Consider the following 23,261-nt stretch of genomic DNA (forward strand, 5'->3'; position numbering starts at 1 on the left):
GAGGAGTGGACAGGTTAGATCACATACTGACTGTGAAGAAATTAAAGTGTGCTTCTGGGATGAACAAATCCCAACAAAGACTGGACAGAGCTGCTCTACGGGTCCCTTTGCCCCCACACAACAGTCAGGGGGGAGATTTTCAGAAGGAAAGGGCTGGAAAGGGCATTCAGGGACTCCGGCTCTCAGAGATGACCCCAAATTTGCTTTAGGGTCAGATGGCTAAATTTTCACAGTTCCCACAGCGCCTGTAAACCTAACTTCATGTTGGAATTTTTTTTAAAAAAGAATATTTATGCCTCAGGATAATTCACAGTCTCCCTAAATATCAGCACCACCCCAAAGCGGATGAAATAGTTCTTGCTTGATTAAATATCAGTGGATCAGTATTGACACACTCATATTTCACTTGAGATTCTTTCCCAGCTGTCTTGCTCTGTTTTGTTCAACGGCCCCTGAGCTGATGGACTGAGATAAGACCAAAGAACGAAAAGTGGAGAAGAAAACAAGAAATTTAAGGATAATAAACTGGCTCTAGGGGAAGGAAATACGCACAATTGTTTGTTCCTTCTAAGCTCCTTTAATGGATGGCAACTTTTATCCTTGCTTTGGAAAAGGGACAAGGAAGGGACCAAAACAGCGGGGACAACCCTGACCACGTACTGAGTATGTGCTCCGTTCGGGGTCTCCGCACGCGTTGATTCAACTAATTCTCATAGCAACCCGATGAAATGGGTGACATTCAATGAATAACGCAAGTGCAATTCTGAGCCATTAGGCAATTCTCCCAAGGTCATAGGATAAGACGGGATGTCCCTAGGTGATATCTAAGACTGTGTAAAATGCCGGAGACCACGGTCCTAACTTCAAAAGCGTATGGCTTTGCCAGCGACACCGGGATGGAAGAAATGGGCATTCAAACTGCGTGGGGAACCACAGGATTCAGACGCTGCGGTTCAGATCCGGAAAGGGGTGATCTTCATCCTGTACCCTTAAGTCAGGGACCCCAACTACCTCCCAGGAAATCGGGCGAGCCGTGCAGTCCGTTCACGCACGTTCTGCTGCGGGCCTCCCCCCGGCAGGCTCCCGGCAGGCCTTGGGGTGCGCAACGGCAAGTCCCGTGGGGTGCAGGTCCTGCCTCCAGGAGCGCCGCGGCCGGTGAGTGGCGGGGGCAGGCGGGCAGCGCAGGTGCAGCGGGCGGGGCGCAGGGCTGTGGGGAGAGGAGCGGAGGCCTGCTGGGTCTGGGCCGCGGGAGGCCAGGGGGGCACAGGAGGGGAGGAAGCCGGGGCAGGGCATCCCCGGGGAGCCGTGGCCCGGGGCGCGCAGGGGGCTGGTCTCCGCACCAGGGACGGAGTGGGGCGCCTGGGAGGAGCGTGGGGGCACAGACGGCCCGGCGGCAGCCCCTGTGCCCACCTCCCCCGCCGGGCCCCAGGCTCCGGGCAGCAGCCGGAGACTCCCCCGGGGGCGCGCTGGGACCCCGCTGTGCAGGCGCAGGAAGGCGGGGCTCCCGGACCCCGGCCGCGACGGGCCTGGGCCTGACTCCCCAGTCAGGGAGCCCGAAGCACAGGCCCGGCCATTCCGGGCGGAGGAGAACCCAGCCGCGTGGCTCGAGGCCCCACAGCACGTGTGTTGCTGCAAAGGCCACACAAACACAAAGCCTGGGGCACCCCGAACCCGTTAGAGCCACCGCAAGGCCCAGCCTCAGCCAACTGCAGACCCGCCTCACTGCCACCGTAACCGAGGACCCCGCAGCGAAGGGATCACCCCACCATCTGTCCTCCTACTCAGCGTCTTACGCAGGTAACAGTGATGAGACACTCTCAGAAAAACAAGAAAACGTGAGCCATCTGCAGTTATAAAATGGAACAAGCCCAGAGACAACGCGGATGTTGGAATGATCAGGCAGGGACTTAAAAATAATTATGATAAAACTGTTTTTAAAGTCTAATGAGAAAAATGAACCACCAAAATGAACAGCGGTGGGGGGGAGTTTCAGTAGAGATTAATATTGTGTAAAAGAGTTAAATGGAAAAGTCCAGAAATGAAAACACGTGATATTGGAGATTGAGAATACTTGCAACGAGTTTACCAGAAAATTGGATAAAGTAGAGAAAAGAATCATTGCACAAACCCAAAAGTACATATTAGCAAATTCAATGAAACATTTAAAAAGAAGTAACATGAATATTGTACAAACACTTCAAAAACAGAGGAGATGAGGATGCTTAGCAACTAATTCCATGAGGCTAGTATTGCTCCGATACTAAAACCGGACACAGAAAAAAAACTGCAAACCAATATGCCTTATGAATGTGGATGCAAAATTCCTTAACAAAACATTAGCAAATTGAATCCAGCAATACACAAAAAGGATAACACACCGTGACAAATTGGATTTGGCCCCAGAATACAAGGTTTATTTAACATTTGAAAATTACTCAATATAACTCACCACATCGACACATTAAAGGAAAATCTTATGATAATGTCAGTAGATGCAGAAAAGGCATCTCACATATTTAGAATAAAAACGTTTGGCAAACTAATAATACAAGAAAACAGCTGCGACCTCATAAAAGTCCCCTACAAAAAACTTTACTGTTAACATTATACTTAATAATAGTGGTGCCTTCCCCCTAAGATTGGGAACAGAACAAAGATGCCCACTCCAGTCGCTCTGATCCTACTTGTACAATAATGCCTTCCTGCTGGGAATGCAGAACAACACAACCCCTCCAGAAAACTCTGGCAGTTTCTTAGATTAGACATGCAACTGCTAAGTGCCATAGCAATGTGACTCCTGGGCATTTAGCCAAGAAAAATGAAAGCATATGTCCACAAACACCCTTGTTCATAGCAGTCTAGCCTGAAGAGCCGTACAATGGATGTGGTGCATTCAAAGGAATGTCATTCAGGGATAAAAAAGGGATAGCATGCAGAGAGACACAAGAATCACCTTCACAAGCATCTTCCGTGTGAAAGAATCCAGACACAAAAATTACGTCTCTTTGAAAAAACACCAACGTGGAAACATCCAGAACAATGTTTCACCAAATATCTGGGCACTGCGGCCCAGCCGAGTTGACACATGAAATTAATCATCCCAGTTTCCTCTTCAGGCTTAGGATAAAATGATAGGTTGTAACAAGACGATGCTGGCAGCTGGTTGAGAACAGGCTCTGAGGCGACAGGGGTGGACTCAAGACACCGATTAGGAAACTACGACTTTACTTCAGGTAAAATACGATGGAGACTCAAGCCAAGCGGGTGGGTAGCAGGGTGCAGGGAGAAGGTGTCGGATTCCAGAGTCTGAAGGGAAAGCTAACAGTTTCTTAGTAGAGTAGATGTGAGATGTAAAAGAGAAACGAGAATCAAAAATAAGTCATGGTTTGGGCTCCAGACTATTGGTAGGGGGATGGAATATCCTTCAACTAGCAAGAAAAACGAGGGGTAAGAGCAATTTTGAGAACTCCTCAGGACTTTGCAGTGTCAGATAAACAGGTGGAGATGTTGAAAAGTAATTGTCTTCTTTGTTCTGGAGTTCATAAGGGAGGCTAGAAATAACAGACTTGGGAGTTGTCAGGATACAAATAGAATTTAAAGCCCTGAGGCTAGATGAAAAATTTTTTTAACTGAATATACATAAAAAAAAAATACAAAAGACCCCAGGCACTCCAAAATTAAGCCAAAACATAAATATTGTTCAGATTTGATAAATAATTGTCAAATTTAAATGAAATTTCTATTAGTTTTTAATTTGTTCGAAATTTAATATATCTATGGATAGATAATTTACCACTAAAATGAGACTGGGCTGATCATAAATTCTATTACAATTTATTTTAATCGCTGCAGAAACAGTTCTCATAGATGGGAATGGTAGCTTTATTACAGTGCATCTATATATTTATTTGTATTATTGTTTTTCAAAAATCCTATTTGACCTATTATCAAGAATTCTTTTTAATTACATTAGCTAATAATTTGATTACACCTTCCCTCTACTTTGTTGAAAGCAAAGAAGTGGACATTTTATTTGCAAATGCAGCTCGTACCCAGAAACAATATCATATTGCTATTTCAAATCGTCCTATTGATTGGAGCCATAGAGATTTTTTTACACCCCAGAAAACTGTATAATAATAATATCCTGAGTGGAATATCCTGGTCGGGAAATGAGGAGAGGACAAGTATGAAGAAGGAGGTAGGAAAGTAATTCCTGACCCTCCTCAGCAGGAGCTCTGTCATCTAGAGCAATTTGGGGAACAGGACATTTATTCCTTTAATATATTTCAGGTATTTATCCCTAAAAAAGTCTTCACATACCATCCAGAGTTTGTGTCGTCTAATTTGAAGAATAGGATAAAGGTGAAAAGGCTTAGAACTCAGACCCAGTATGAAATAGTAATAACAAAACCTTGCATTTGCCTAGGCAGTTCTAATTTATAAGATGTGTTTATATTCATTCTCTCAATCCACTCCTTCAACAATCCCGTGAGATACTTAATACAGAAGTACACAACCAAAAAAGCTTACGCTGTGGAAAGATATTGTCTTTAAAATTATTTTAACAACAGTGTTTGAACGATTTGTTCTTTTATTTCTCTTCCTCTGTGTTCAGAAACTATTACTCAGTGACATTTACCTCAACGGACTTTGAAAGGAATGTGCATAGTGACATGTCACTACTTCCACACTGAGAGGTTCCACAGGCCTGTGACACACACACACACACACAGAAAAATATTCATCCTCAAGTAAAGCTAGCATAATAGGAAAAAAGTCACAGCCCCCCATTTGTCTCAAGATTAATGTTGTCAAGCCCACTTAATTCAGAGCTCCAAGCATCTTTCCTGACTTCTTACTATAAATATTAAAGCTATGTCTGGAAGCAAACATTTATCCAATAGATAAATGTGAGAATGAATATTGACACAGTGAATCTGATTTTCTTCAAGAAAAAGTCCCTGCTTATTGTGAATGCCTGTTGGCACTGGTATCTTGATTTGGTTGACAATGCCTTAATTTTATGAAGTCATCCATAGTACTTCCACAAGGGCTGTGCTAAGAGTATCACAGAGAACTACACTCACATTTTAACTCTCGGTAAAATTAAGTGATTCACAAACTATATACTTCAATCTACTCTGTGTTGAGAAATATAAGTTAGGTATGGTAAGTGCTGTGAGCATTGATAGCATTATATAGGCACATGTTAGGATATAATCTATGAAGTAAGTTAAACTTGTGCTAGACTGCACCGATTTGATCTTTATGATCCTGTGTAAGACATTACTGCTTAATGACCATCACGTCCAGATGAACCTTCAGCACCACGGCCAGCATCCACAGTGCCTCCTAATGACTGCCACAGGTAACGCTTAATTTCAGAGGTTAGGGAATCCTTACGTCAACCAATCAACCACCCATTCAGTCCTTGTACTTTCTCAGCTGCCATCCAGACTCCAGCTTGGTTGGTCAGCATCATTCTATGGTTAGAGTAACATACACAGTAACATTTAACATGATGAAAAACCGAGGCTGATGCAGTAGCTCAGAAAGAAATGTTTATGCTAATATATATAACTTTCCTTTAGTGTCCAGTACATACCTGGTTTATTTGACTTACCGACTTTACTTAATACAGCAACCCTCCATTGAGTGTAAGGCAAATTGCTCTAGGTTTACTAGGAACCGAAACAGGCTGAGAATTCCTTTCCCTCAAAGAGTTCATCTCTAAGGGGTGGTACAGACAAAATACAGCAAGCCACAGCACTGTAATAAAGCCTATATTCTGGACAGAAGTTCTTGGGGAACATAGAAGAAAACACAGACACATTCTATTTTGAGCATCAGTGGAGAGTGGCACTGAAAAACAGCTCAGTTTTAAAGGGACATGAGCAACGAAAGAGAAATCCTGAGAAAGAAACCAACATGAGCCAAGATGCGGAAGAGCGAGAACAGTATTTGGTGTCGTAGGAGCGGTCTTACATGGCTTGAGAGAAGCATTTGCAGCGGGTAGGCTGAGAAGGCAAAGAGGAGGCAGACGAAATGTCCTCGGGTGGCATGCTCCTGTGTGGGGGTCTGGCTGCTGTCCTGGTGATGTGGTTTGCCGAGCTGGGGCAGAAATCTGTGTGGCAATGAACCCAAAGTGCACGCATTGAGTAGATCGAGAAATCGACTTGTCAAATTCCTGCTGGACACATCAGAGGAATTTTAGTCAGCCCGATTAAAAGGAACTTTTATTTTTAGGCAACCTTTCTCCAAATTGGATTTGGTTTGGTCATTTAAGAGGTTCGGTCATATGGGAAGAACTTATGGTGTATAGGTCTGTGACATTCCAAAGTGACTTAATGGTACCAGCAAAGAGCAACAGAAAGTGATGGAATATTTGATGCAATCTAACCAGAACTGGGAAGTCTCATGCCCAGGAAAATAGACCTCCCCTTCTCAGGTGTCCTGGTGCCTAAAATTACACAATCCATTCTTTTAGTGTATCCCCCCCCTAACATCTTAGACCATAAGAGACATATTCTTAACTCTGAAGGAAGACTGCTGGACAAGCTGAAGACAGTGGGGTACCACTGGAAGTTAGGGAAAGATGTTATCATAGAGGAATGCAAGAAACACACTCCGTATTTCTGCCTAGCACCAGCCCTGGAAATGACACACTCGGGATACAGAATATACACAGAACAATGCAGGGTGGGGGCTTCCATATTGTAAATCCCTAAGCTTGGATGCAGGGGACCTTGAGATATGGAGATATTCCAGATACTGTCTGCAACACGTGCTTTGCTACGACCATCCTTACATTTTGGCCTGCAAATTTGTGAACCACACTGAACATTACATACATTTACTTCAATGCATATTAAGCTAGTTAGGAGGGGGAAACACCCAGAAAATGCAGCAATTGGAGGAGTCAAATAACAACATCATTTTAGATTTCAGAAGTCAGTATCAGGATGTCAGTATCTGCATAAATGTGTGTTACTGGAGCCCACACTTGTCAAAGATTATTCACTCTCCTATTAACTGCATAGTGCCCTGATGTGTTTTTCTTGAGGTCTGATGAGAACTTAACTAGGGACGAGGCAGAAGGAAAGTGAGAACAAAGAGAGATTTGGGTACAAAGCAAAGGCAGAGCTTGTGTAAGTGGTGATAGCACCTAAGAGGCGTTATTCCGGGATCCGAGACTTAGGAACCAGAAAGATGAGTGATTTTCTCCGAGTGGACTGGGTGGCACTTTTAACTTGGATTTGCATTTTCTACCTAACACTCACCAAAAGGAGCACGTGTTTCACCAGGAAGAGTGTTTAAGGGACATAGCCTAACAGGATAGAACTTAGAAAAAAATGCTACCAAACTCCAAATGGAACAAAACTGGCCTCTGTAGCTCTGTGTGCATAAAGCACCTCTCCCCATCTCCCCTAGTACTGAGATTTTCACACTAGAATGTGAAGCTACGTTCACAGTATAATGATGAATAAGATGATTCCCTCTGGAACATTCTTCACAATTTCTTTTCAGAGAGAAAGAGAACCTGACACCATGGACTATTTCATCCTGTGTATAGTGGTAATGGAAATAATCAGTTCCTGTCTTGCCAAGTGGGTTTCAACCCCAGACAAGTTCACTAGGATTCAATGGTACACACACAAAAAATATGGCAGTAGAACGTTCTTAGGGTGAAAGGGTTTATACCCAACCTTATTCCCACAGTGGCAGGTCAGTCACTAGAATCCCTCCACTCAGAGTGAGTCTGCAGGCAGCAAGCTGGCCTCTGCCCCTGCAGCCGTCTCAGTCTCTGTCCTTGGCGCTGCCACCACTCCAACCTCTGCTCTCCTGCAGCTGTGCAGCCCCACCGCCCAGGGCTCTGGGTTGAGCTCTTTATATAGAGTCAGTAACAACATAATGCTCACACGTGTGCAGTGACCAGAATCCTGGCCATGGGAACCTGCACTTTCTCCACAGTTGTAAACAAGGAAGGCCTTTCTAGTAGCAACACCTGAGGCCAGAAAAACTGACTCCGCAGTCTCAGGCGGTGTCAATTTACTTTCTTTTCTGCTATATCAATTAGATAAATACACAAAATAAAGCTTTTTACTTAATATTCAATGCAGTAACAATCTTTGAACACTTAACATGGCCCAGCCCTTTAGCAGGCTTTGGAAAGAAATTCCGAGCAGCATTATAACATGTTCGAATGTAAAGATACTGTCACAGTCCCTTGGAATATTTGTTATCAACTCAAACTCCATGTGTTGAACCCCCCACCCGCAGTTCGTCCATATTTGGGACCTCTAGGAAAGTGCTTACGGTTAAGTGGGATCATAGGGTGGGTCCTGCTTGGACGGGATCCGCGTTTCCACCCGTGTGCATCTTGGAAGGACACAGGAAGATGCAGTGAGAAGGCAGCTGTTTGCAAGCCTGGAAGAGAGCCCTCACAAGGAGCTGACCTGCTGACCCCTCGATCTGGGACTTCCAGCCTCCAGAACGCTGAGAAAATACATTTCTGTTGTCATGAAATAAGTAAAAATTCGTTACGGAAATGCAAGCCTATTAGAATCAGCACATGTGCTCGAGTCCTGGCTCCGCATTTCAAGCTTTTCTTCCAGTGCCAAGTATTTTAAAATCCAGTAATCCAGCTAGATAAGAAAATCCACATGAAATGGAGAAGAAAAGGCAACGAATGATAAAATGTTCGATTCGATGGGAGCCAGTGTAAGCAGGGGGTATTGTCAGGGGCCTTGTAGAGGGTTTAAGGATCGGATCAACTCCAGCCAGACAGCAAGGAGATGGTTGAGTGGAGAGGGTGAAAACAATGTGTAGGAAGGAGCAGGAAAGAGCCCGTAGGTCTGGGAAGAACACTGCCCTGTCCTGGGGGAATGGGGTTCTGCAGTGTGATCAGTGAGGTGAGACCCCAGTGGGTCTGAGATGGTAGCAGAGCTTACGTGGGTCAGGCAGGAGGCATCACGGGGCACGTTATCTCCGCCCCCGAGGCAGGAGTGGAGACTGGGTTATATGTGGCAGGATGGAGCACCTTTGCCTCAAAAGCCAAATTCAAGGAACCCCTAATTCAAGGAACTCCTCTGGGTCAGTTTTACAAGAGGAAACCTCACTGGACAAGGGGTCTGATCACGGTGGCCACAGGCCAGACTCAGAAAGCTCTTTCGGAGTAGGAAGTAGAAAGGGCCGGAGGGGGGCCCCGGTCTACAGCAGGATGGGCACCGAAGCGCCCTGAAATGTGTCAGGATTTGTTTCAGTCAGGAGTGGTGAGACCCGCAGATGGGGAGATGACCGCCTTAGGGAAGATGCTCATCACCCGCACCTCCCAGGAGGCGGGGCCCTCCCTGGCTTGCAGGACGCCCCCCCGGAAGCACTGGGTCAGTCAGAAGGCAGAAGGGAGGGAGGGGAGATTATGGGCCAGAGCCTGTATCAGGGTTTATCAGGGAAGCAAGGAATGAGACAGGGAAGCACACTGCGTAAGATTAGAATCGGAGAGTTTGAATGATTTCAGTGGGCTCCGGGCCCCAGGGGTGGCCCTCGATTGTGCGGTACTGGCCCTGGCCTGACTTAGGGCAGAGGATTGCTTAGGGCAGGTGTGCGGGCGGTGATTGGAGGTAGGGCTTTGACGGCTTGTGCATCAAAGGTGTGCCCACAGGCAAATGGTTTGCCATCTCTAGGAACTAGATAACCCCTCCCGGGGACCCCATGGCCCCGAAGATCCCAAATACATCAGATAAAAGAATATGATTTATAGACAAACCCTGTCCAAAATGTGTAGGATGAAGGGGTGACCTGAAAGGATTGGTGAGGCGTCTGGAGGTGGGATCTGGGCCTGGAAACCCTTGATTTAGCCACTTGGGTTCAGATATGTAGAAAGATAGATAATGAGTACATAGATAGATAGTTGTTTTTCTCATTTTGTCTTAAAGGAGTCTCAGCATTCCCAGGCTAAGTTTGTGGACAGCCCAAAGGCTGTTAGGTAAAATAGAAATAAACTCAAATACCGCATTTTTGGAAATTTCTGAAGCCATTTAGGCCTAAGTATATTATGCTGAGTACGATACTTTACCAAATCATGCCCTTGTGGGTTGAAACGATTAATGTACTTTAAGACTTAGTTATTATATTCCAGTATCAGCTTACTTCACTTTCAGTCTCTGGTGCAGTAACTTTTAATTCTGAACGTGTATTTAAAACAGACATGATTTTAAACCGCATTTCATTAATGGGCTGCTTTAAATGAGTTTCTTTGTATAAGCAATGCCACTTTGTGCTTGATTTGTTCAAAAGCTCTTTAAAATCCCTCAAACCTCAAATGCATTACTATGTCTTAATGCCTCTCTCACTGTGGAAATACATGTAAAGGAGCAGAAATCTTTGCTGTCTGCTCCCCCGAAGGGAGCTTTTGTGCTTCTTTAAAGCAATGTGACAACTTTTGATACAGGTTTATTTAATTTAAAAAATTACTTAGAACAATCAAACAAGAGCATTAATGAGAAACATATGTGAGGCTCCAATATTCTGGAAATGAATGCAAAGCAACATTCCAATCAGCTCAGGGTCAGGTTTCCTGGCCTGCTTCTGACATGTGAAATCGGAGAGCGTGAGAGGGTGAGCGTAGGTGTGTGTGGCCGTTCGTGACCGTGTGTGTCTGTGTGTTGTGCACAGCCTGTTCCTACCGCAGCTCCCGGAAGCCTGGAGCAGCAGTCCTGCACAGGCAGCAAAAGGCACTCCAGGATATTAACACTGCTGTTTCCAAGAGCCTCTGTTCACACCAGCTCCAGGGTAAACACCAGGACAGGAGGAGCCTCCAGCTGCTAAAAAGCACGCAAAGCAATACAGAGGCATGGTTCCAAATCTCATAAAAAGATGGAAAATGTTTCAAGAACAACTGCCCGTTTGTTCGGAGAGTGCCCACAGAGCAGAAGGGTAAAGAAACCTCAGTACCTGTTAGATTTACGGGCAAATAACCATTATCTACTATGTGTAGATGAGTAGAGGATAATTTTATGCAAACCACCGTAGGTAAACTCAAGCCGTAGGAATGAGGCCTGCACAGTACGAGCAGGAAGTTCAAGAGGAAAATAAGTAAGGAAATGGCATTTTCTGCGCGGTGTATCGTCAACCTGGGAAATCCATTACAGAGACAACACTGGGACAGGACTTTATAAAGTCACCAGCTTGAAACAGAGTGATGAATCCCTTCGGACTTGTGTGGTGACTTCATACCCTAAGCAAAACTCCACTCCCCAAGATCTAATTACAAATCGACCTCACGTAGAGGATTATGGGGAGTTAGTTGGAGTTTTTACAGGACACTGTAAGGTATGAAGTCCTTTGGAATTTTTGCATCCAATTATTGAATGAATCCATTTCAGTCAAGTACCATCAGGAGCCAAGCACCCTAACCACAGAGCTTAGGAGTTTGTGGACTTGTGCCTCAGAGCCATATGCTTTCTAATTAAAGTAGTGCTTTTATAACATTTTTCAAAAGCAGGACATTTGCCTTTGGCCAAGTTTTAAATCTCTTTAAAGTTTGTGGATTTTTTATTTGAAAGTGAAATCAAGTTTTCTCAGGTTCAGATCTCATTTACTACTTATCAATGTGGTTTCCTGGGTGGAAGATAAAAAAAAAAAAAAGAAGGCTTTTAAAGGATTATATAAAATGCCTACAGATATGTTCATTAAAATAAGGGCATCAATTTACTCCTAACAAACAGTGTTTTAATGAGGCGTGTGGTGGAGAATCTGACGTTTGTAGATTCCATTTGAAAAGCACATGAGCATAAAAACAGGGAGGAAAATATTCTTAGAGCAAGACCAGTATGGGTTTCAGTAAAACTAATGTTGTTTAAATGGTTTTGCTGAATTAAAGGCTCCAGTGAATCCACGTTATGGGGTAGAGGCATAGCATTACATGAGCTTGCAGAAGCTTTGAAGTAAAAAATAGCTGGGTTTAGATCTAGGCTCTGGAGGAAGCCAAGGAGATTTGGAAAACGGAAGAAAGGCAAAAGTGAGGAAGGAGGGAAGGAAGATGGAAGGGAAGAGCTCGCACTGCGCAGTTTTCCTGTACCAGGTGCTTAGCAAGGCACTTCACATGTATATTCGTCTTCTGCTGTTCACTGTGTGACCTTGGGTAATTTTACCTCTTCAGGCCTCAGATTCTTTATCTACAAGAAGAACAACTATAATGGGATTCTAGGGAGATGGTAGTAACAGCATAGTTTCTTTTTTTTGTTGTTGGGGGAGGTAGACTCCCAAATCACATTAAAAAGACAGCCCCTAGAAAGTAAAAACAAAAATTCGACAGAACTGGGTAGCCAGGTACAACACATGCCTGACAATTCAAGCAGGTACAGATGAACTGCCAAGAGCCACAAGGCGTGTGTGTCACTGGCACCTGTGTGGGGGAAGTAACAAGCCATCCTCAGAATAAGAGAACCAAAACACAGCCAGCAGGTAATACCTGAGGAGTCTAGAGGTCGATTCGAGAAGAGTGGCTGAAACCGAGAAAGGTGTTGTTCATTCCAGCAGCATGTGAGGCCAAAGTGCCTGCTGTCAGCTCCGCAGAGATGAGGCAGGAAATATCAGACCTGCCCTTCAGGGTGCAGGGCTCCATACTGCGGAGCAACTACTGGGACTGGAGGCATAATTTAGCAAGAACGTAACAGAAGTAAAGGAAAGAAGATACAGATGAAAGTAGGGAAGGTGAACAGAGCTAGGAAATCTCAGAAAACAGGATGCTATATTTTTTGACACTGGATGCAAGCAGCAGAAGAGGGAGGTCTGTGAAGTTAGAAACACTATGACTTCCTAAATATGCGGGAAAACTAACTGCATAAAAAAGAAACCCAAAATGTATTGGGGTCAGATTCCCGTGCAATCACAGTGAATTCACACCAGGAAGACATGAGAGAGAGCAAAATCGTAATGTTATTTCTAAAGAACCCAAACTATAAAACATGAAACAAATAAAAAAAGATAGAAATAAGCTGATACAACTAAAAAAATAATTAGAAATTTAAAATCCTTTAAAAATATAGTCCATACTACAACCCATGAGTAAATAAATGCAACAAATAGTGGACTAAAAATAGAAAATCAAAAGAGGAAAAGTTAAATTGTAATGAGATGAAGAAGACATAAAAACAATGTATGAGGAAATGACAAATATTGAAGCTATGCAAAGAAGATCCAACATGAATAATAGGAGTCCCTGAGGAGGAAAACCCAGTCCAGAGATCGGGACATATTTTCTAAGCTTTATTCAATAAATTGTTCCTGTTTTTTATTTTCTTAAAGGAAACTACATATTGAAAGGGCACACCGTTGAACTGAAGCTATCTGTGCAGAACAACCAATATCCAAACATATTCTACTAAAATTACTGGGCTTTGTGAACAAGAAAAAAATACCTTTGGCTTTTTAAGAAAAAATTTGACTTATAAAGGAAAGAAAATTAGATCAGCAAACTTTTAGTTAGCAATACTTTATGGCAGCAAAAAATAGAGTAGCATATTTAAGAAATTGCGGAAAAGAGAGTGAGCCAAGGGTTTTATACGCAGTAATACTGGACTTCAGGTATAAAAAGCACAGACAACTCTTATCAACATGCAAGACCTCAAGGAGTATTGTTCTCATGAGCACTTCCTACAGAATATACTAGGAATGAGCTTCAGCCAAAAAGGCTGCAGAGTCATTGAGTAAACACTGGTTACACACAGCAAAACAAACACCTGGTACTGTATTCCTGAGTAAATAATACACCACCATTTATTATCTTGCATTAGGAATCAAGTATGAGTCAGAGTGAACCTGTGGATTCATCTGCCAATTAGCACAAAATGCAGATTTGCAGGAGATAGATAATAAATTCTAGCATAAGGAAGCAATCGGTAAATCCAGAATGTGGAAGTCGATAGGTGAAATCCTTTGGCAGATAAAATGTAAGGAAAAGAAAGGGATAGAGGAGGAAGCTGTAAATTAAAGAGACTGAAGAGACAAATCAAGTTTTAAAAATGGGCAGAATGAATGTGTAGTGCCTAGGCATACACACATGGGTTTGAACATAAAGGAAAACAAGAATATGATTGCTATAAAAATCAGGCTAGAGAGGGGCTGACACTGGAAGGCGTATGTGGGGGAGCTTCTGGGCTGGCTGGACGTGTTCCATGTCTTGATCTGGTTACAAGGGTGTCTGCCTTAAAATAAATCGCTAAAATTCGCATCTGGCATGTCTGATGGTCTGTTCTACATTACAATAAAAAGGTGGAAACAAAAGGAAAATTTTACAAAAATAATCTGGGCTCTGCTGTATTTCCTCATCCACAAAATATGTAAAATGTGATACTTTTCCCTTTTATAATCTCATTTCTGTTAGTGCCTAGCCCATATGCCCTCAATAAAAACCCCTCCCCCCTTCCTCCATACCACAGTATTTAATTCAGTGAAACAGATAGATCTTTGAGCCAGCAGAAACCAGTAGAATAGAAACAAAGTAAATATACACAAAGGTGGAAGTAAATAAAGACCATCACCCCATCTTCTTTAGACTTCTCTCACCATGAGGGACACTATTAAGAGAAAAAAAGAAAAAGTCCTGATTTCCGTATGGTCTTTACCCTAATGGCCTACATGCAAAAAAATTAAATGCAGAACCTACTACCTTATTAAAAAGTACCAGTAAGTTTCAATTTATTTGATTTCTCTTCTTGACTATAGTCATTCAAAACTTATTTACTGAGCACTTCCCTATGGCCTGCTTTGCTTTTTTCTCTTTGCTCTGAGTAAATTTACAAGCAAAATGAAGAGTAGACTGTGTCTTCCCTTAGTTTATATTTGATTTTCCAGTCTAAATTTTTCATATTTGTTCAGTTTCAATGATATTATAAATTGAAATGTACTGGCCACAGAATAACCTTGGAATCAATCCTAGCCCAACATCTCAAGGTTTAAAAACAAAACATATTCTGGGAGCCATGAAAATATTTTAATAAAGTACAATGAAACCAATCTTCCTACAAATATTTAAGCTGTTAATGCTTCCTTAGTTAAGAGGGAAGGATTTTCATCTTCGTATCTGCGGTTATGGTGGAGATTGTTGGATAGAGTCCAGTTAAAGATACCACGTGGCCTGAGAAGAGCATTTTGAGAGGAGGGCAGGCACCATTCTGTTCTACTTCCCTTCATTTTGTTTTGATGACGGCATAGGAGCATCTTTTATCCAGAGCAGTCTTGGCACCCCCTTGCCTGACTCATTTGGAAAGAAAAAGTTCATGTATCAATGATAGGAAGGCAGGAAAAGGATTGGTTTGATAGAAATATTTTACAATTTGTCGAGCTGGGAGTAGCAGTATCTTATTTTTTACCTCTCCCTCTTAAAAAAAAAAGGCAATGTGGACAAAATTTGGAAGGATGAACTAAAAACAAAATTATGTTTAAGCCTGTTTTGTCCCAAACACACACAGGAAATATTCTGACCGTATTTCAACCATTTCTCAGGGCTTTTGATACATATCTGCTACCTCTCCTGATACAGGGATGCCCACATTGAATAGATGCGGATTTGGCAGGAAATTTCAAAAATCGGAAGCAATTCCGTTTCCAATGTACAGTCATTTCTGACATGTGTTGTCTACGCATGAAAGGAAGGGAGGGAGGAAGGAAAGCAGAGGGGGAAAAAGGTAGACAAGGGTTGGAAGAGAAGGGAAAGGGAAGTTAAAAGTTTTAAAGTCAAATAATATGATTTAATTTCGGCCCCATACTGAAAAGGCTGGGATTATGTTACTCATTGGAACATAACATATTTTAACCCCAGAAGCACAGATCCATTTCTCATTCAATTTCAAAAGTTATTTTCGTTAACTGGAAGTTGCTAGCAACTGATCTGGAATGAACTGGCAGGTCTGGTTCTGTTCTTAATGACCCGCAGGGTATGCCACAAAACACTCAGGCTGCGGCAATACCTCCCTCGGAGAGGCGAAGAGGAGAGAGCACTCCTTGGGGACCAAACAGCTTTCGACTCATTTCAGCAGAGGGGCGGCCATAATTGTCATGTGTTTGCAGCCCTAAAAGTGTCTCATTCTGCTAATAAGGCTTCGGAGGAAATATCTGGCTGCTAATACAGCCGTTGCCTGTATTTAGCCCATCCGTGCTGCTGTCTTGGCCATGAATGGTGCCTGGGACGCAGAATACACACTAAACAAACGTGGAATCAGTGAGAGACTGGAGCCATCTGATATTTCTAACTCAAAGAGAGCTTCTATCATTGTGAGAGATCATGGAATTGAAGCAATAAATTGAAAAGAGATGGTGTGGCATCTTCTTTACAAGAACAAAATTAATAGGTAAGAGTATAAAATAACAGGATCCAGGAAAAAAAAAAAAGACATGGGATGTAGACATGAGGGAAGTATGGCTGAGACATGAATAGCTTGTTCCCTGGTTGCCTATTCATAGCTTTGAACTCTCTTAGGGTAAGGTCTGTATTTTATTCTCTTTATAGCCTCAATTCTTGAATGATTATCTACAGAATAGGCATTAAATGTCTAAGTAATGATTGGAGAGTCAACTGTTTGATTTCTATAGCGATTCATCATCTCTCTGCCATAGAAGGTATTACTTTAATCTCATTTGTGTTTTCATTTTGTGTGTATCCCTACTGTATTTAGATGCAGTTCTTCAAGTCAGGCACTATGTCTGTTCATTTGTCAAGTCTAATGCAATGCCTGCTCATCAAGTGTGGTTAAATTAATAAATGCAGCTGACCTGCCTGAATCTACCCAGATCTTTCCCTCCCTCACCACGCCATGTGCATCTCTCCAAGCATAATACATGCAAGCATAATAATGGTCATGCTCTCTTGAAGAGAACTTATAATTGAACATGTGTGTATACAGCCACACATACAGATTCACAAACACAGGTGTTTTTGCGTGTGCATGAATGCGTGTGTGTGCAAAGAGCACTAAACACACACACCTACCTATACTGGGTAAGACTGATTTGACTGCAGAGCTTTAAGGATCATGAGGCGGACATTATCACACAGCTGTTTCCTCCGAGTATGGTTCAGGCTGTAAGAACCTAAGGAACAGTGAAAGCACAGATTCATTATTCATTGTCCTCGAGGGCCACTTTCCTCCGTGCCCTGACACTTCAAGCAACCCAATGATGTCACAGTTGTCTTATTTCATGCTAGTTGAAAATAGTTCACCATCATGAAGAAGAGGGTATATTTTAAAGGATCCTTTTAACTGAAATCTCCTTTGCAGTAAGATGTGCAACGTTAGCTCGAAATAAGTTGAAAAGTGCGAAGATGGCTGCATTAATAACTGGTGGATGTGGACTCTTTGGACCCCAGTGGCCATTTGATGACATCCCAATGACAGTCACAAGGTAAGGAAGGTTTTTGATGGACTCCTGAAACAAATCAGGATGGAAATCTGAAAGCAACATATTTGGAGAATAAAAAATGTAATTCTTACACCTGTTTTATGTTGCCATGTAGATAAAACATAGAACAATTACTCTTGCTAAAAGTGGTAAATTTCAACATGTGAATTTCCTACATTAAAACACTTTCACAGCTGCCTGTGCCTGCAGAAAATATCCAAATACCATATTCCCTCTACCAGGCTTTTCACGATCATACCCCTGCTAGCTTTCCCAAAGTGATTTTTCACTGTTTTACTCAAACCTAGTTCTCTAACCATCTCAAGCGACTTGCAGTTACCTGAGTGTGCTGTGATGTTTCACACTTTTGCATCTTTATAGGTACTATTTGTTGGCTTTTCCTAGAAAGTTGGCTTATTCCCCTACTATCATCTCTGCTAAGAACATTTTTATTCATCCTTTGTGAGCCCTACTCTGAGTTCCAGCCATCATGATGAGTGGATTGCTCCCTCCTGTACACCAACGTTCTACTTGTTTCATTGCCCTTATGACATGATCCAACGATTATTTTTTTACAGACCTGGTGACTCCTTTAGGTGATCCTTGAAGGCTGCAATTATATCTGATAGAACAGCAGTTGCGCATTATTGGCTTTGACTAATGTGCCAAGCACTGAGATTGGGATTGTAATTGGAAATCCATGGTTTTATATCTTTTTAATCACTCTCATTGGGGAAGACAGAAGTATAAATAAATCATGTCCATAAAATTTATCACTAGGAGGACAGAGAAGTCACTTGACTAAGCCTGGAGCTGGAGAAGCTTGAAGAAGGAAAACTGTGGTATTAACAGAATATTTCCCACACAACCGGGCAGCCTGACTGGAGAGCTACTAGGCCCTCCAGGAACCATCCTGGGAATGTTGATTATTACTGGAGTGATTTGCATTTAAATGGTTCTGTTATACATGGCTTTATGCATCTTTGTACTCCTTCTCTTCTCTTCCTTAAATTATAAGACCTTGAAATAGCAATCATTTCTCTCCAAGCTTTTAGAGTCCTCACTCGAGCTAGTACAGGATTTAAAATACAGTTGTCAAATTCGAGGATGAAGTTGAAGTGATAATGACCTCTGGCATTTTCGTGTATCTCTCCAGTGTACAAGACTGTCATGAAATATTAACTCACTTCCTCCTTACCCCAGTCTTTTACAGTGTGGATATTTAGCCCAGCTTTTCTAAATGAAGAACACAGAGCTTAAGTGATTTCTCCAGGTCATATGATTACTGTACAGTTTTCAAACACCTAGATCAGTTGACACTCCCATTTTTGTGATAATTACCCTGTTATAAATCTACTTATGCTAACTCATTTAACATTATAGTAACTCTAAGACATATGAACTATCATTCTTTTTAAATAGATGAGAAAATTGAAGCTTAAATGTTTAGCTTGCCCAGGGTCAAAGAGGAAATAAATGGTGCCTAGGTACTCTAACCCAGTTGTGGCTCCAGAATTCGGGCTCTAAGCCACAACACCAAGACTGTTTCAAGTGCTGAATGGGATTGATTTCTTCATTCAGACAATCTCTAATCCATCTGTAGGGAGAGGATGGCTATAAGAGCGAAATGCCAAATTAATACATATAAAATTATTTTAAAATGTTGATGGCTTCTGACATCTCCTTATCTTTGGAATGAATTTCATTATATTATATCTGAGGATGAATTTCTCTTATTTATCCTGCTTGGGATTCATATCTGACTAACTCAGGACATTTTTTCAGTCCTTAAATATTATCTTGTCTTTATTCTCATTTTTTTATGTGCTCTTTGTTTACATTATCCCCAATTTTCCCTTGAACTGCATTTAAACTTGCTATTTAATCCATCCATTTACTTTACTTTTTGCCTTGTTTATTATACCTTTGGAAAGAACCATATTGAGGAATAATTTCTATACAGTAAAATGAATGCATTTTAAATACACAGTTGATGAGTTTTGACAAGTGTGTTCACATGTGTAACCATTACCCCAAGGTTTCCTCCAGGCTGACTGCAGTCTATCTGTTCCCAGTGCCTGCTACAAACACTGCCTGCTTTCTGTCAGAGTGGATCAGGTTTCTCTGTATTCAAGAATTGTTATATATGGAATCACGCCATGTTTCTTCTTTCACAATTTTTTGAGGATCATTCATGTTGTTACATATATCAGCAGTTTGGTTTTTTTAAATGCTGGATAGTATCCACCGCATGAATATCCCATCATTTGTATCAATTGACGTATTGATGGACATTGGGGTTGCTTCCAGTTTTGTGTTATGTGTACAGCTGACATGAACATTTATGAACACCAATTTTTGTGGACAAATGTATTCATTTCGCCTGGGTAAATATCCAGGAGTGGAATTACTGGGTTGTATGGTGAATGCATGCCTAGCTGTTTCAGAAGCTGCCAAACTGTTTTCCAAAATGGTTGTGCCATTTTTGCATTCCCACAGGCAGCATAGAAAGACCCCAGGAGTTCCACAGTCTTGCCAACATTTGGTATTATCTGATTTTTAATATTAACCATTAGAGTGGGTGTTGTGGTCGAATAAGTAATGGCACCCTCAAATGCCCACATCCTAATCCCTGGAATCTGCAAATATATTACGTAAGGACTTGGACATATGTGACTAAAGCTAAGGATCTACCTTTAATATGTGAAGATTATCCTGGATTATCCAGGTGGGCCCACAGGAATCCTTAAAAGTAGAAAACCATTCCTGGCTGCGTTCCTAGAAAGCTGTAATGACAGAGGACGACTAGCAAGGAGGCAGTGTAAGGGCTCGGCTGCCGCCGCTGGGTTTGGAGGTGGAGGGAATGTGCGTGGCATGTAGAAGCTGAATGACACAAGGAAACTGATTCCCCACAGCCTCCAGAAGGGCGGTAAAGCCCCGCTGGCAGTCTTGATTTTAGCCCAGTGAAGCCTATTTCAGATTCTGAGCTACAGCCTGTAGGTAATATGTGTGTGTTGTTTTAAGTCACGAAGTTTGCAATAATGTGTCACTGCAAGATACAAAACCAACACCGGTGTACAGTATATGTAAAGGATTAGAACTGCAGAGATTTAGGGTGTACACCTGTTCAACTTTACAAAATAAGGCAAGACATGTTATTTTCAAGTGGTAGACCCAGTGCACACTCACACCTCAATTTCCAGGTCTTCACATTTTCACTTGCATTTGGTATTATCACACTTCTTACTTTTTGCACCCTGGTCAGTGTAAAATAGTATCTCTTCATGATTAACTGGCGTCTTCCTGGTTCCTATGCAGGTTGAGCATCGTTTCATGTTTTATTTCATTTTTTTCTTGGTGCTTCTATTTTCTCTTTTTCTTTATCCATTTTCCCATTGGATTGCTTTTCCCTTTTTAATTCATAGGGGATCTTAGTCTTAATTTAATCCTTAATCACATACATGATACAAATAGGTACATCATTTTTTGACTTATCTTTTCACTTCTTTATAGTGTCTAGATTGATAATCAGAAATAATTCATTTTAAGATAGTGAATTTATCAATATCTTGGTGCTTTCTGATTTCGTTTTAAAATATGTCCTTAACAGTAGGTCATAAAAACACTTTTTATTTGTTTCTAAATAATTTCAAAGTTTTGTTTTTCACATTTAAGTATGGCATGAGATAGAGATCCAGTTTAATTTGTTATATATGCAATAACCAATCATTGTGAGTATTTATTGAAAATACACTTTTCCCATAATTATCTGAAAATTCATTTGTGGTATTTCAACTTTACACATATGCGTGAGTGTAGTTCTCTTTTGTATTCCTCTTGTTCTATTCCTATGCCAATACCACACCTTGTAATTATTATTCTGTTATGATCTATCTTGATGTCCAATTGATATGTTTTCTACTTCTCAGTATCATCATCTTTGAGTATTTCTTTACTTTCAAGCATAAATGCCCAGGTTCATCTTGTACTTTTCCTGCTGGTTTAGTCCCAGTGTCAGTTTATCACCTTATTACTCTAGTTACTGCTCAGCTCATGGCTCATCTCTGTCTTTCTTTCTGTCCTCTGGAGATTTCTTCTAGATTTTTGTCATTTCAAGGTCAGGTTCATGCATTTTTTTCAACTCCCAAATATTTATTCACTGGCAACTATGGGCTAGATGCTGTTCTAAGGATTCAGAAGTTAAATCAAAATCATTGATCTCAAGGAGCTTATGCTATAAGAATGCTTGTTTTGTTAGCTATGCATTTTAATGGATATTGTAATCTGACAATTTTAGATACTGTGGGGTTTTTTAGGTGATCTAGACATGAATGATAATTTGTAAAGTCATATCAGTTTTCAGAACTAATATTTGGAAAAAACAGAAAATAGGAAATCAAGTCCAATTAGGAAAGAACTGCAGTATTCTATGTATGAAGTGTTTAGCCTAATAGAAGTGAGATTGGAGAAGAAAGGCTGACTGCAGAAATATCTCCAAGGAAGAAATGATAGACTTTTGAAAAGTTTTAGAGGGCATGACAGAGAGGAAGCTGTCAAAGCTCCAAATATTCCTTCCTGGAAGACTGAAAGAATGACTACTACACTGATAGAAATGGTGTAGTTGGTGTGAATGGGTGGGCAGATCAAATAATATCTCTTGGCAGGTATGGACTGTGTTGCTGTATTTAATATTTTATGCATTGCGCTGCAGCAGCTTTTCATTTGAAAAAGGCAGTGGAACAGCTACATAGACATGGCGGCCCACATGACTGAAAATATAGACTAGCAGAATAGATAAGTGACATTAATGCCGGGATTCTTGTTCATGGAGCCAAAGAATGAACTTTGCAAACACTCAAGGTAGGAGAGCAAGGTAGAGGCTTTCATTTAGAGAGAAAGTGAGAGGACAGAGCTCCTGGTTTATGACAGGAGGGGACAAGAGAGTCCATGGTGGTGCGTTGTCTAGGGATTTTATGTGCGGTTGAGGATTTTCAGGAATGGGGGTAAAGGGCTAGGGGCGTGGACTTGTTGTAAGACCACCTGCTCTACCCCCAAGGTGGGCTGGGTTGTTGTCTGTTTGCTTGGGCTGTTTGTAGTTGAGATTGCTTATCGAATTAGTCTTTTGCCTAGGTTGCAGATTACTTGATTAGGATTACAGAATGAAAAACAGCACATAGGTACAGTTAAAAATAAGCTGGACCTTTTAGCAGGCTAAGGCAAATTTTACCGTGTCATGATCTAACTGATGCAGTGAAGTCACGAGTTATGCTGAGATACTCCTTTTTATTTGTGGCACACTCAAACATTCCAGGTCAAGTTGCTCCTGGCCTTTTGAGCTTTAACAGATCTCACTGAAGAATGTCTCTATTCCTTGTCTGGTATCTTTACCCTAGAGAATCAGTGTGACCCTGACTTTGCATAATGCTTACCACGGAGTTTCAATAGGGATTTCTTTGCGCACTGTTACATTGTTCTGACTGTAATCATCTTGTGTTGCCTTTTTTTCCGGAGGCTCTCACCCTACTCTGACTAAACCCGCGGTCCCTGTCTCCACCTGATTGCAGAGTGCTCTTCTCGGTACCGTTAGAGCGTGGTTTGGTCACACACCTGGCCCTCAGTATTTATTGGCTAATGAAGGTAAGTTATTTGCATAAATGTGACAGCTGAGCCCTTGGGGGCAGACCTGAGCGAAGCGGACACGTTCTCCCTAAGGCACAAGGAGCCCTTCTTTCCAAGGGCCTGCGTTGCCAGAAGTCACCTACCCCCTAGGGAACAATTGCAAAGTTAGGGATAGTTAGTGGAGTTGGAATTTCGGGAGCTGTTTTTGTGCCCCCAAAAAATATATATATTTAAGGTGC

The 23,261-nt window shown here is 41.8% G+C and overlaps 1 long non-coding RNA gene across 1 annotated transcript; it reads left to right on the top strand.

The window, feature by feature from the left end:
• Positions 1-1,091: 1,091 nt before the first annotated feature.
• LOC140846225 (uncharacterized) lies at positions 1,092-23,041 on the top strand. The gene is made up of 3 exons (XR_012125187.1): positions 1,092-1,155; positions 17,283-17,406; positions 22,915-23,041. It is a non-coding gene; the product is annotated as an uncharacterized lncRNA (long non-coding RNA).
• The last annotated feature ends 220 nt before the right edge of the window (positions 23,042-23,261 follow it).

The sequence above is a fragment of the Manis javanica genome, chromosome 14 (genome assembly GCF_040802235.1).
Source record: "Manis javanica isolate MJ-LG chromosome 14, MJ_LKY, whole genome shotgun sequence".
Classification (NCBI taxonomy): domain Eukaryota; kingdom Metazoa; phylum Chordata; class Mammalia; order Pholidota; family Manidae; genus Manis; species Manis javanica.